Genomic DNA, 14481 nt, shown 5'->3' with positions numbered 1-14481 from the left:
TCCTCTGTTGACATCTGAATCATGTGTTCACCATACCTGTGTCTGGGCTGGTGTATCTCAGACACATGAATGGATCTCTAAACGACAATATAAAGGCTCTGTAGCATGGAACTGGGGTCGTCCTCTGAGGGCTTGTCACGAGTGAGCGTCTAGTTTCTGCCTGCTGGTTTCAGAATAGATGTCACAGGACCACACAGTGTTCAGTTTATGGAAACAAAGCACAACGCCTGCACTCAGACCCAGTGCTCACACGTCTATAGGTTCCAGTCCTTCTTAACCATGCATTACATTGTGCCACTTTTTCTTCTTGGCACTCAGGGGGTCCTTAGATCCAGAAATTTCCCTATTTTTCCATTTGAGCACCATCATGCCAGGTCCATCCCCCGCAGGAGTAGAATTATACAAGTTCATACATTCCTCTCTTGTCCTTAATATTCTTGACAGTAGCTTCTGTAAGCAACCCCCCTCCTGCTGTCATCCCTAAAATTGTATCTCCCCAATGTCAACACCGCACAGCTCCAGCACTCCAAAACCTGCTCAGTATTCTATTAGGAGTCCTTCTGTTGTTGCTTTTTCAACTCTGATTGATTTCATGGATGTTCAAAATGACTCAATAACCATCCAGCTGTTTCAGGGATTTGACAAGGCCTGAGTCCCCTAAACCTTCTGACATGTTAACTTCTCTCTCCCATATTTTCTTATACTAAAGATGGTGTGGTTAATTTTTTCTGATTTATATGTTGGAGGTGAACTTTGGACCCTGGTGTTTTGTTTCAGAGTATCGTAAACTTATTTTCACCCCTACTCTGATTCTGGATCCTAAGGACACATTTTTGTTTGTACAAACCTACTGAGTATTGTACTAATATTAATTATGTTTCAGGAAGTAATTATAGACATATGTGGTCCATGCATATAAAGTCATCCAACAAGTGAGATAAGGAGCAATGCACGACCTAGCAGTGAGACTGGGGCTTCAAGGAGGGCACAGATGCTCCCAAAGGACCAGAATTGCAGGAATATTATTGGCAGGACTCCATGTCTCCGTGCAGGTGACACAGGTGCCATTTGGGTGGTGGGCTCTGATTGCAGTCTTCCTGATGCATATGATCCATTCAAAGATGGAAAGGGGGGTACCTGGGTGCATAGCAGTTTAGTGCCGCCTTCAGCCCAGGGCCTGATCCTGGAGATCAGGGATCGAGTCCCACATCAGGCTCTGTGCATGGAGCCTGCTTCTCACTCTGCCTGTGTCTCTGCATCTCTCTCTCTGTGTGTGTGTGTGTGTGGGTCTCTCATGAATATATAAAACATTAAAAAAACAAAGATGGAATGGGCTAGATTTGGAAACAGAAGAGAAGTCCTGTATGTAGCCCACAGGGTCAGGGGGACTGATCTAAGAAAACCAAAATTACGGTTGATCAGAAGAGCAAATTGAAATTGGTTTGAAACGGAAATTTCCTGCTGCATTTGTTATCAAAAATACCTGATAATTCCGTAGAAGAGGTTCATGGTAGATAGTTTTCTTCTCTTAGATGGAATATAGTATGTATTCCATCTAAGAGAATGTAAAAAGAATTCATGAAAAATTTACAGTTGCCAAGCAGCACCATACTGTTAGTTTAAGAGGGATAAGCAAAATAGAAATATAGGGTATACAATGGAAAATGTTCATTCTGACACGAGTTTATCATATCCCAATCTCTGCTTAAATGAGCTCATTCTGCATCAGGTAAGCTCATCAAAGTGATTACAGAAGATCACAGAGTTAACTGCAGTGAAACACAGTGACTGAGGTGTTAGAGACTTACAAATAGAACTGCATTACCTGAAACCCTCTGAAATTCAGCTAAATTCTAAATTTAGAATTGCAGGAATATTATAGGCAAGACTCCGTGTCTTTGTGAAGTGGACACAGACGTCTTTTGGTTGGTGGGCTCTGCTGGCAGTCTTCCTGATGCATGTGATCCATTCAAAGTTGCAATGTGTTAGATTTGGAGACAGAAGACAAGTCCTGCACATAGCCCATAGGGTCAGGGGGAATGATCAGAGAAATTCAAAATTAAGCTTGATTAAAGGCATAGATAGAAAATAATTGAAACTGAATTTCCTGCCACATTTGTTATCAAAAATACCTTTCATCAAAATACATCATTTTTAATAATAAATTTATTTTTTATTGATGCTCAATTTGCCAACATACAGAATAACACCCAGTGCTCATCCCACCAAGTGCTCCCCTCCGTACCCATCACCCAGTCACCCCAACACTCCACCCACCTCTCCTTCCACTACCCTTTGTTCATTTCCCAGAGTTAGGTTTCTCTCATGTTGTGTCACCCTGACAGAAATTTTCACTCATCTTCTCTCCTTTCCCTTTATTCCCTTTCACTAATTTTTATATTCCTCAAATGAATGAGACCATATGTTTTTTCTTTTTCGATTGACTTTTTAAAATCAGCATAATACCCTCCAGGTCTATCCACGTCAAAGCAAAAGGTGGGTATTTGTCATTTCTTTTTTTATTTTTATTTTATTTTTAATTTTGTATTTATTTATGATAGTCCTACAGAGAGAAAGAGAGAGAGGCAGAGACATAGGCAGAGGGAGAAGCAGGCTCCATGCACCGGGAGGCTGACGTGGGATTCGATCCCGGGTTTCCAGGATCGCGCCCTGGGCCAAAGGCAGGCGCCAAACCGCTGCGCCACCCAGGGATCCCAGTATTTATCATTTCTAATGGCTGAGTAATATTCCATTGTATACAAAGACCACATCTTCTTTGATACAATAATATTTTTAAATACAATAGCTTTGTTTTTTTGTTACATTGAATTAGCCAACTTATACTACATACTTCTTTTCTGATGTTAAATAATCCATCAGGTGCTTGTAACAGTATTGATGACATCATTTGCCCTCTTTAATGTGAATCACACAATGACCCAATAGACCCGCTAACCTCCCCAGCATTATACCTCATTCTGTTTCCTCTAGTTAATAGTTTCTTGTGTTCTGTCTCCCTCTCTAATGATTCCCAGGCTTCCCAGCGTTAGTCAATGTTACCTTAAAATGTTACTTATATTCCACGTTAGACAGAAATGATATGATAATTGTCCTCTGATTGACTTATTTTACTCAGCAAAATACCCTCCAGTTCCATCAAGGTCACTGTAAATGGTAGGTATTTGATATTTCTGATGGCAGAGTAATATCCCATTGTATATATTCCACGTGATATTTATCAATTCTTCTGTTGTGGACATCATGTCTCCCTCCACAGTTTGGCTATTGTGTACTTTGCTGCTATGAACCCTGGGGTTCAGGTGCCCTTTGCATCACTACATCTGTGTGCTTGGGGTAAATACTCAGTAATACATTTCCTCGAGCATATGCCATTCACAACAAAGGAAAGAACCAGAGGTAATACTCTCTGCCATAGATCTAATTAAGAAGGATAAAGTAAAAAATAAGAGCTCAAATACAGGATATTAATTTAAAAGTTACTAGTTGCATTTCAGGAAAGCTAAAACACACTACATTATAACTTAGCATAGAAATGAACCAATTCAGTTGTAAATTAAAAGTGATCAATGTGAGATAGAGTCTAAACTAGATGCTGTAACAGCCATGGTAAATGAGGTCGAATGGAGCATAGGTGACATCGAAGACAAGGTGATAGAAAGGAATGAAGGTGTGGAAAGTAGAGACACACAAATAATGGACCATGAAAGGCTTGAAAAATCACTAGTGCCATTAGTTCAAAGTAAATTAAAATATTTAGGACCCATGAAGGGAAGGAAGAGAGAGAAGGACAGAATGTATATTGGAGAAAATCATAGCAAAGACTCTTTTTCTTTCTTTTTTTTGAAAGATTTAATTTATTTATTCATGAGAGACATAGAAAGGCAAAGACAAAGGCAGAGAGAGGAGCAGGCTCCATGCAGGGAGCCTGATGTGGGACTTGATACTGTGTCTACAGGATCATACCCTGGGTCAAAGGCAGGTGCTGACCAGCTGAGCCACCCAGGAGTTCCAGCAGACTCTCTTTTTCAATAAAAAGACACATCCAGATTGAAAGTGAGGGGTTATTCTCCCACTAATCATGTCAATGGACGTCAAGAGGAAGGAAGAGGTGCAATGCTTATAGGAGCTGATCTAGAATTTAAAACAAAGCCTATAATAAAGGATGAAGAAAGATACTATCTCATAAAAATTGTTTATCCAACAGAAGATCTACCTTTTCAAAATATTCACACTGCTAACTTCAGAGAAGACATGTGCACAAACCAATTAACCCTAAACTTAATGACACTCATGCCTACTATTACCTTTACAGTGGGGACTTCAATGTCCCCTGATATCAGTGAGAATCATCTAAGCAGAAGCTCAACAAGAAACAAGGGATTTGAGAGACATGCTGGATGAGACATACTTCACAAATATATCAGGGCATTTTTCCCAAAGGAGAGTACACGTTTTTCTTTATTGTACGTTGAAAATACTCCAGAATTGGTCATACACATGGTCACAACTCATGTGTCAAGTGGTACAGAATGGTTGAATTCACTTCATGAATAGGTTCAGACCAATATGCTATGAAACAAGTCAAAACCAATAAAAACATGGAAGGCCCCTAAATGACAATGTGATACTACCTCACACCAGTGAGAATAGGGAAAATTAAGAAGATATGAAAGAACAAATGCTGAAGTGGATGTGGAGAAAGGGAACCCTCTTGCATTGTTGGTGGGAATGTGAACTGGTGCCATCACTCTGGAAAACTGTGTGGAGGTTCCTCAAAGAGTTAAAAATAGAACTGTCTTACGACCCAGCAATTGCACTGCTGGGGATTTTTCTCAAAGATATAGATGCCGTGAAATGCCGGAACACCTGCGCTCCCATGCCTATAGCAGCAATGTTCAGAATAACCAACCTGTGGAAGGAGCCCTGGTGTTCATCGAAAGATAAATGGGTAAAGAAGATGTATTCTATATTTACAAAGGCATATTCCTCAGCCACCACAGCGGAGGAATACCCACCAATTGGTTCAACGTGAGTGAACTGGAGGGTATTATGTTGAGTGATGTAGGTCAATTGGAGGACAAACATTATATGGTCTCATTCGTTCAGGTAATATAAAAAATGTTGTAAAGAATTATAGAGGAAATGAGGGAAAATAAGTGGAAAAAATTAGAGAGGGTGACAAAATATGAGGGACTTCTAAATCTGGGAAACGAATAAGAGGTAGTGGGAAGAGAAGTGGATGGGGGTATGGGGTGACTGGGTGAAGGGCACTGAGGGGAACACTCGACCAGATGAGTCTGGGGTGCTAGGCTATATGTTGGAAATCAACCTTCAATAAAAAATATATAACAAATGAATAAATGTACATAAAAGGACATCTTATTGAAGAAGAAATGAGTCAATGAAGAAATTAAAGAATTTAAGCAAAATTTCAATCAATGAACATTAAATCACAATCATACAATCCAGTATGTCTCTCAAAACCCTTGTTTCCTGGTAAAGCTCTGGGACACATCAAATGCCATCCACAAAGGGAACAATGGAGCAATACAGTTCTTCTCCAGGACCTGATTAAAATGGGAGCATAACCAGTGCATTAGCAGAGTGAAGATGAGGGTAAAACATATTGCCAGGCTACTTCTCCCCATGTTTCCCCCCACTCCACCTGCACGGGCCCACTGCTCAGTCATGGGCTGGTGAAGATGGATGTGTAGACATGTGGACACCTGTGTCTCAAATATGACTGTTCACATCAAGATATCCATGGACGATTGTTAACAGAGTGTAAACATCGTGCACATATCTCTAGAACATGGACATGAGGTCCCACAAAAAGGCTCACTGTTCCTCCTACACAGATTCAATACCCATGCTGCTGGACCCTATGTCCTATCACATGAGGCAGGACACTGATGAAGATTGATAGCAAAATAACATGTATTTTTATTTTTCACACCCTTTTTGAACTTGGCTGCAGCAACTTCTTGCATGATTCATCTATGAAGGCAAGAGAAACAAAACCAAACTTGAATTTTTGGGACTCCATCAAGATAAAACTTCTGCACATCAAAAGAAACAGTCAACAAAATGAAAAGACAACCTACAGGATGGTAGCAGATATTTGCAAATGATCTATCAGATAAAGGGCTAGTATCCAAGATCTATAAAGAACTTATTAAACTCAATAGCAAAGAACAACATAATCCGAGTAGGCTCAGAAGGGTCAGTGAAACTGTAGAAAAAAAAAGAAAAATAAACCTATGATTTCTATGAAAGAAATCTGCTCTGCAGCAAAAAGAAAATCAAGGACTGGATGCAATTTATAAGTGCACCAGAAATCATCAAAAGATAAGGAAAAATCATAACCAAAGAGCAATGGGTGTATGGTATAAACATTCCAGAAAACTTATGAAAGACAGTAAGGAATATACAAGTAGATAGAACATATTTATTCTCATATATTAGTAGAATGAATATTGATAAAATATCTATGCTACCAAAAGCAAGTGACACATTCAAAGCCATCCGTATTAAAATATCACCAGAATTTTTCAAAGAGCTAGAGAAAACAATCACATAATTTTTAGGGAACCACAAAGACCTCAAATAGCCAAAGCAATCCTGAAAAAGTAAAGCAATGCTGTAGATATCCTGATTCTGGTTGTTGAGGTAAATTACATCGTTGTGATCATCAGGACACTATGGCACTGACATAAATACAGACGTATAGATAAATAGAAAAGTTTGAGATCCCAGAAATGGAACCTGAAGTCTGTGGACATAAATCCTGACAAAGCAGGAAAGCATATCCAATGGATAAAAAGAAAGTCTCTTCAACAAATGGCACTGGGAATATTGGAGACCCACATGCAGAAGAATGAAAGGGGACACTTTTCTTACATCATTCACAACAATGGACTCAAAGTTGATGAAGTATCTCAATGAGTCAGAAAACATCAATGCCCCCAAATCAAACATTACCGTAGAAATGAGGCAATAATAAAATAAAAGATTTTAAATTCATTCAACAGGAATAAATAATTTGTTTACACATACATGGTCAACGAGGAAAATCATTCAAAAAAAAACTTAAAAGTAAGTAATAAACTCAGGGAAAATTCAGGATATCAAATCAAAATAGACTATAAAGTTAATTGCTACATACTAACAACAAATTTTTGTATAAAATATACAATACATTCCCCTTTACACTGGTATTTAAAAAATATTTATGATCACACTTATTTAAGAAGAAAAAATGCTCTTTAAAAATGAACTATATTAATGGAGACATTCAAAAGGCACAGAAATGCTAAGATAAATATATTGATGGAAGAACATCATAAATCCACTGTGCCACCAAAAGAATGTGATCTACCATTGTGAAGTAATGCTTGTATATAACTTATAAAGAAATGAATCTAAGACTGGAGCTGACTATTTAGTCAGAGGAAACACAAATAAGGCTGTCCCTACACTGATTAAACCAGCCAAGCCCTGACCCTAAAGCTGGAGAGGAGCCCCAGGCCCTGGATCCCCAGGTGACACGATTCAGTGCTCATGACACAACACAGACAAACCACCATGGAGTCTGTGCTCAGCTGGGGTTTCCTTGTAGAAAGTAAATTACCTTTTATAAGGTAATTCATGGAGAGCAAGGGAACTTGAGTCTGTGAGTGGAGCTGAGTGAGAGAAACAGGGGATGTGGGACAGTTTCCTGACAAGGATGTCTTGTGTCTACAGGTGTCCAGGGTGAGGTGCAGCTGGTGGAGTCTGGGGAAGACCTGGTGAAGTCTGAAGGGTCCCTGAGACTCTCCTATGTGTCCTCTGGATTCACCTTCAGTATCTACTGCATGTGATGGGTCCGCCAGGCTCCAGGGAAGGGGCTGCAGTGAGTCGCATACAGTAACAGTGGTGGAAGTAGCACAAGGTACACAGATGCTGTGAAGGGCTGATTCACCATCTCCAGAGACAATGCCAAGAACACGCTGTATCTGCAGATGAACAGCCTGAGAGCTCAGGACACAGCGGTGTATTACTGTGCAGGTGACAAAGTGAGGGGACCTCAGTGTGAGTCCAGACACAAACCTCCCTGTAGAAGGGGATCGGGACCACCAGGGGGTGCACACTCCTCACCACTTTTGTCTTGAAGGCCCATGAGCAGGTGTAGATGGAGGTTCTGGGTAGGTTTCCTGTCGGAGTCTGGGCTTCCACTCAGAAACAGTTTCCCCCAGGGAGTCTCTCTGAACACTTGATTGTGTGTTTACCTCTTCAGTCTCTTTCCTAGAGACTTAGATTTCAACTATAGCACTCGCACTTACTTGTACTTAACTTTTCCTGACCTGAAATATTAATCAATTACAAATTACTAAAAAAAAATTACAAATTACTACATTCACGTCATCTGAACATTTTCATGAGTCGTATTGGCACTCCCTTTGGATCCCAGGACCCCAAGATAACTCTTCTCTTGCACATCACGGTATTCAGTAATCTCCATTCAAGACAAGTGAAAAGAGACATTCTACAAAAAATGTTAAAAACGGCCTGGGAGTGAGAAAAATTCCCAGCATGACATGGTAGGGAGGTGGACTCTGAGGTCACTCACACACACACACAATCATGAGAGAATAAGCTTTAAATACCTTCACCTTTATGTCTGATGAGGGACAGGCAAGCCTCTCATCATGTCATAAATGCCTGGATGGTGCCAGGGAGGCCACTAGCTTCAGGTGTGTGTGGTGGGTCAGTGGTGGGGACAGGATCCTCCTCCATGGGATTTGGGGAGGAGGTGGGGCCCTAGGGGCGCACTTAGGTCAGGAGGTGCAGCCTCATGATAGGTCCAGGGCCCTTATACACCAGGACTGGGAAATATCCCTGTATTCTGGCCCCATGTGAGGTGATGGGGAAAGGACGGGCTAGGACCTGGGTGCTCTCCAGACACCAGATGTGCCTGCACCTGGACATCAGATGTCTCAGATTCCAGATATGTGAGAATGAGTGTCTGTGGTTTGCTCAATCCAGTCCATGTACAATATTCCAGGAGTTGGAACAGGCTAAAGTAATTTTTTCTTTGTTTAAATTGAATTTACTAATATTTAATACACATTCAGTGCTCATCACATCACGTGCCCTCCTTAACTCCAATCACCCAGTTCCCCATTGCCCACCCCCTCCCTTCCAGCGTCCCTCAGAGTTTCTTCCCCAGAGTTAAGGGTCTCTCATGATTTGTCTCCCTCTAATATTACCCCACTAATTTTCATTCCTTCCTTTATGGTCTCTTTCAATATTTCCTATATTACACATATGAATGACACCATATCATTGCCTTTTTGTGATTAATTTCTCTCAACATAATACCTCAAGTGCCACCCATGTTGAAGGAAATGTTATTTCACGTTATTCATCATTTCTGACAGCTGTGTAATATCCCATTGTATATATAAACCACATTTTGAGTATATTTTTTATTGGAGTCCGTTTGCCAACATATATTATAATAGACAGTACTCATTGTGACAATTGCTCCCCTCAGCTCCTGTCATCCAGGCACCCCAACTCCCCGACCATCTCCCCTTCCACTCTCATTGTTTTTTCCCACATATTTAGGAATTTCTCATGTACCATCACTGTCTCTGATCATTCCAACTCATTCTATCTCCTTTCCCCTTTATTCCCTTGCACTATTTCTTATGTTCTTTTTATGAGTGAAATCATAAAATGTTTGTCCTTCTCTGCATCACTTATTTCACTCAGCATAATACCCTTCACGTCCATCCACGTTGAAGTAAATGATGGGTATTCATCGTTTCTAATGGCTGAGTAATGTCCCAGTGTATATATAGACCATATCTCCTTTATTCATTCATCTGTTGATGGACACTGAAGCTCCTTCCGCAGTTTCTTTATCCACTTTTCTGTAGAGGGGCTTCATGATTCCTCCCACGGTTTGACTATTGTGGACATTGCTGCTGTGAACATTGGGGTGCAGGGGTCCCTTCATTTCATTAAATTTACGTATTTGTGGTAAATACCCTGTAGTGTAGTGGCTGCATCATAGGGTGGCTCTATTCTCACTGTTTCAGGACATTCCTTTCTATTTTCTGGAGTGGCTGAACAAGCCTGCATTCCCACCAAATGTGAAAGAGAAAGTTCCACTTCCTCAAAATCCTCGCTTATATTAATTGTTTCCTGGCCTTGTTACTTTATCCATTCTGAGTTGTATAAGTGGGATATTAGTGTGGTTTTCATTTGTATTTCCCTGATGACAAGTCATGTGGATCACTTTTCTCATCTGCCTGTTGGCCATGTGTAAGTCTTCTTTGGAGAAATGGCTGTTTGTGACTTCTCTCCATTTCTTCACTGGATTGTTTGCTTTGTTGGGTGCTGACTTTGTTAAGGAAATATCTTGTCTTATTCTGTATGTTGCCTTTCATTTTGTCACCTGTTCATTGTTGTACAGATTCTACCTTGAAGAAGTCCTGATAGTTTACTTTCCCTATGTTTCCCTTTTGTTTCCCCTGCCTTTTGAGAGGTGCCTTGGTAGCAGTCGCTGCAGCTAAGGACAAAAAATTGCTACCTGAATTCTCCTCTAGGAGTTTGATGGATTAGTGTCCCAGATTTTGGTACTTCATCCATTTTGAGATTATGTTTCTGTTTGGTGTAGCTGAATGGTCCACATTCATTCTTATGCAGGTGGATGTACAATTTTTTTCAGATCCATTTATTGAAGAGACATTTTTTCATTAGATATTTTTTCTTGCTTCTTGAGGAGTAGTTGCCCATAGAGTTGAGGGTCCATTTCTGCTTTCTCTGCTCTTTTCCATTGATCTATGTGTTGTTTTTGCCAGTACCAGGCTATCTTGATGACAAAGACTTTATAATAGAGCTTTTCTGCAAATATGGTTTTGCCCAACAGCTGTAGGATTCTTTTTTTGGCCAAAATGTTTCTATTTGGCGACTTAGGAAAGGAATTGAAGAAGATGCAAAGAGGTGGAAAAACTTCCGTGCTTATGGATTAGAACAATGAATATTGTCAGGGCACCTGTGTTGCTCAGAGTTTGAGTGCCTGCAATTGGCTCAGGTTGTGATCCTGGGGTCCTGGGATGGTGTCCTGTATCAGGCTTTTGGAAGGGAGCCTGCTTCTCCCTCTGCCTATGTCTCTACATCTGTCTGGGACTCTCGTGAAAAAATAAAAAATATTTAAGACAAAATGAAAAATAACTATTGAGGAAAATTTCTATGCTGCCCAGATCCTTCTACATATTCAAAGCAATTCTTATCAAATCATCCTGAACATTTTTTCGCAGAGTATGAACATATAATCCTAAGATTTTTATGGCACACACAGAGATATTAGGGACACATTGATGCTCTGGCATCGCTCTGCTGTATTTGTTTTGAAAAGTATCCGTTAGCCTCCCTTATCCAGTGAAGGGTGCATTTTTCACCTGGAACTAGGACTAACCTGTTGTAAGCCATAGGTATCTACAAAAGTCACAGTGGACACCCAGAAGGAGAATAATGATACAAGAGAGTGAGAGATACTCAGACACTTTGTATCTACAGTATAAGGATGTTCTTTTACAACGTTTCCAGAAGATGAGGATGTGATGACCCAGTGGGATTTGTGTCTCTCCATCAACTTACAGGGTTGTGTTGTAGTGATGGTTGTGACATATGTGCCTTGTCACTTGCGAACATGAGGTGCCCTGTGTCCTCATTTCAAACCCACCTGCATCAGTGACTCTCCCTCTGGGCATGAGTTCAGATTCCCTTTAGGATTTCCTCAATGAAACCCCTCAAGGGACCTACGTGACTTATTTACTCTTTCTCATTGTATTTAAATGCAATCATTTTTGTCATGGGATAGGCAAACCCAGGTAACATGACCTGGTCATGTCAATATCTAACAGCCCTACCATCCTAATCCATAGTCTACATGTGAACTTACATGACGGTGAAGCTGTTTCAGGGAAGGTTAGTCTACTCATTGTCAGCAAGGCAGTGGAGCAGCTCCAAAGGCCCAGAAGCATGGCAGTAGTTGGCTTTGACAATTTCACTAATATTTATACAGATACCAGCTGTCTCCAAACACGCACACTCAGAACATAATGGGAGAGGATGGAGCAAGGGATGGAGCACACATTTCCTCTGGCAGTGTGCAGACCTGGACCTGAGATGGGCTTGTATGAATCTGTAAATTCACAGTGCAGTTGGCAATGGATTGTTATCATTTGCTATTGGTTTAGTTTCCTCTTTAGATGTTCACACCCTACCTTGTTGAGGCCTGTTTTGGGGATTTTATGACTCTCTTCCTGGCTGCATCAGAGAGCTGTTCTGAACATGGCCTCCTACCTCTAGCCTGGAGTTGAATGTTTGCACTTCAGGGAGCCCTCACAGGAGAGCCATCAAGCCCTTTCTGTCCTCAGTTTACAACTGAACCCATGTTGACCCTGCTTGTGTCTAAGCTGGTTTATCTCAGGCACATGAATGAGTCTCTAAACGTCAATAAGAGGGATTCCTGTCGTGTGGACCTGGCATGGTCCTCCGAGCAAGGGTCTCATGGTCTCTTACTTTCTGCTTGCTGGTGTCAGGTAGAAGTCACAGGACCAAACAGGGTTCAGTTTATGGAAACACAAATCACAACGCCTGCACTCAGACATAATGTTTACCCATCTCCAGAATCCTGTTCTTCTTAATCATCCATCAGATGGTGCCACTTTTTCTTTGCAGGACTCAGGGGAACCGCAGATCCTGGAAATTTCCCCACTTTGCCACTTGAGCACCATCATGCCAGGTTCGCTCCATGCAGGACCAGAATTCTTTTTTTTTAATTGGTGTTCAATCTGCCAACATACAGAATAACACCCAGTGCTCATACCATCAACGCCCACATCCGTGCCCATCACCCAGTCACCCCCACCCCACCCACCTCCTTTTCTACCACCACTTGTTCGTTTCCCAGAGTTAGGAGTCTCTCATGCTCTCTCTCCCTTTCTGATATTTCCCACTCATTTTTTCTCCCTTCCCCTTTATTCCCTTTCACTATTTTTATATTCCCCAAATGAATGAGACCATATAATGTTTGTCCTTCTCCGATTGACTTATTTCACTCAGCATAGTACCCTCCAGTTCCATTCACATCGAAGCAATTGGTGGGTATTTGTCGTTTCTAATGGCTGAGTAATATTCCATTGTATGCATAGACCACAACTTCTTTATCCATTCATCTTTCGATGGACACTGAGACACCTTCCACAGTTTGGGTATTGTGGACATTGCTGCTATAAATTCGGGGTTCAGTGCAGGATCAGAATTCTAAAGGTTCACATGTTCCTCTCTTGTCCTTAAAATCCTTGACAGTAGCTTCTGCAAGCAACCTCATTCTTACTGTCGTTCCAATAGTTGACTCTCCCCTAAGTCAACACTCCACAGCTCCAACACTCCAAAACCTGCTCAGTATTATTTTTTAAGATTCTATTTGCTTATTCACAAGAAACACACACACACACACACACACACACAGATACTCAGTATTTTTTATGAGTATTGCAGTTTATATTCTTTCATCTCTGATCAATTTCTTCGATGTTCGAAATGATTCAATAAGCATTCAGCTATTCCAGGGATGTGACAAGCCCTGAGTCCCCCTAATCCTCTGACATCTTAACTCCTTCTTCCCATATTTTTTTATACTAAAGATGGTGTGGTGAATTCTTTCTGATTTATATGTTGGTGGTCCACCTTGAACTCTGGTATTTTGTAACAGAATGTCCTAAACTTCTTTCACCCCTGACTCTCATTCTGGATCCTATGGAATTATTTTTGTTTGTACAAGCCTATTCAATATTGTACAATCATTATATTATGTTGCAAGACTTACATGCTGACCTATGGGGTTCATACACCTAAGGTCATCCATCAAGTGACATAAAGAGCAATGCACCTCCTAGCAGTGAGATGGGGCTTCTAGGAGGGCAGGTAGTTTTCCCACGGACTAGAATTTCAGGCATATTATAGGCAAGACTCCATGTCTTTGTGAAGTGGACACAGGCACCTTTTGGTTGGTGGGCTCTTCTGGCAGTTTTCCTGATGCATATGATCCATTCAAAGTTGGAATGTGTTAGATTTGGAGACAGAACAGAAGTCGTGTGCACAGCCACAGGGTCAGGGGGACTGATCTGAGAAAACCAAATTTAAGGTTGATTAGAGGCACAGATTGAAATTGAGTTGAAACTGAATTTTCCTGACACATTTGGTTTTTTTCCTTTTATTTTATTATTTTTTAATAAATTTATTTTTTATTGGTGTTCAATTTGGCAACATACAGAAAAACACCCAGTGTTCATCCTGTCAAGTGCCCCTTCAGTGCCCACCACCCAGTCACCACCACCACCACCCTCCTCCCGTTCCACCACCCTTACTTCTTTTCTCAGAGATAGGAGTCTTCCATGTTCT

At 40.9% G+C, this 14481-nt stretch overlaps 1 pseudogene across 1 annotated transcript in view; it reads left to right on the top strand.

Annotated features, from left to right (window-relative positions):
• The window catches only part of LOC144321316 (immunoglobulin heavy variable 3-74 pseudogene), a 117595-nt pseudogene extending 111651 nt beyond the window's left edge, over nucleotides 1-5944 (top strand). The window contains exon 3 of the transcript XR_013387021.1: nucleotides 5831-5944. The product of XR_013387021.1 is annotated as an immunoglobulin heavy variable 3-74 pseudogene (transcript). The remainder of the gene's footprint in view (nucleotides 1-5830) is intronic.
• The last annotated feature ends 8537 nt before the right edge of the window (nucleotides 5945-14481 follow it).

The sequence above is a fragment of the Canis aureus genome, chromosome 9 (genome assembly GCF_053574225.1).
Source record: "Canis aureus isolate CA01 chromosome 9, VMU_Caureus_v.1.0, whole genome shotgun sequence".
Taxonomy (NCBI): domain Eukaryota; kingdom Metazoa; phylum Chordata; class Mammalia; order Carnivora; family Canidae; genus Canis; species Canis aureus.
This window is presented reverse-complemented; position numbering and strand designations above follow the sequence as displayed.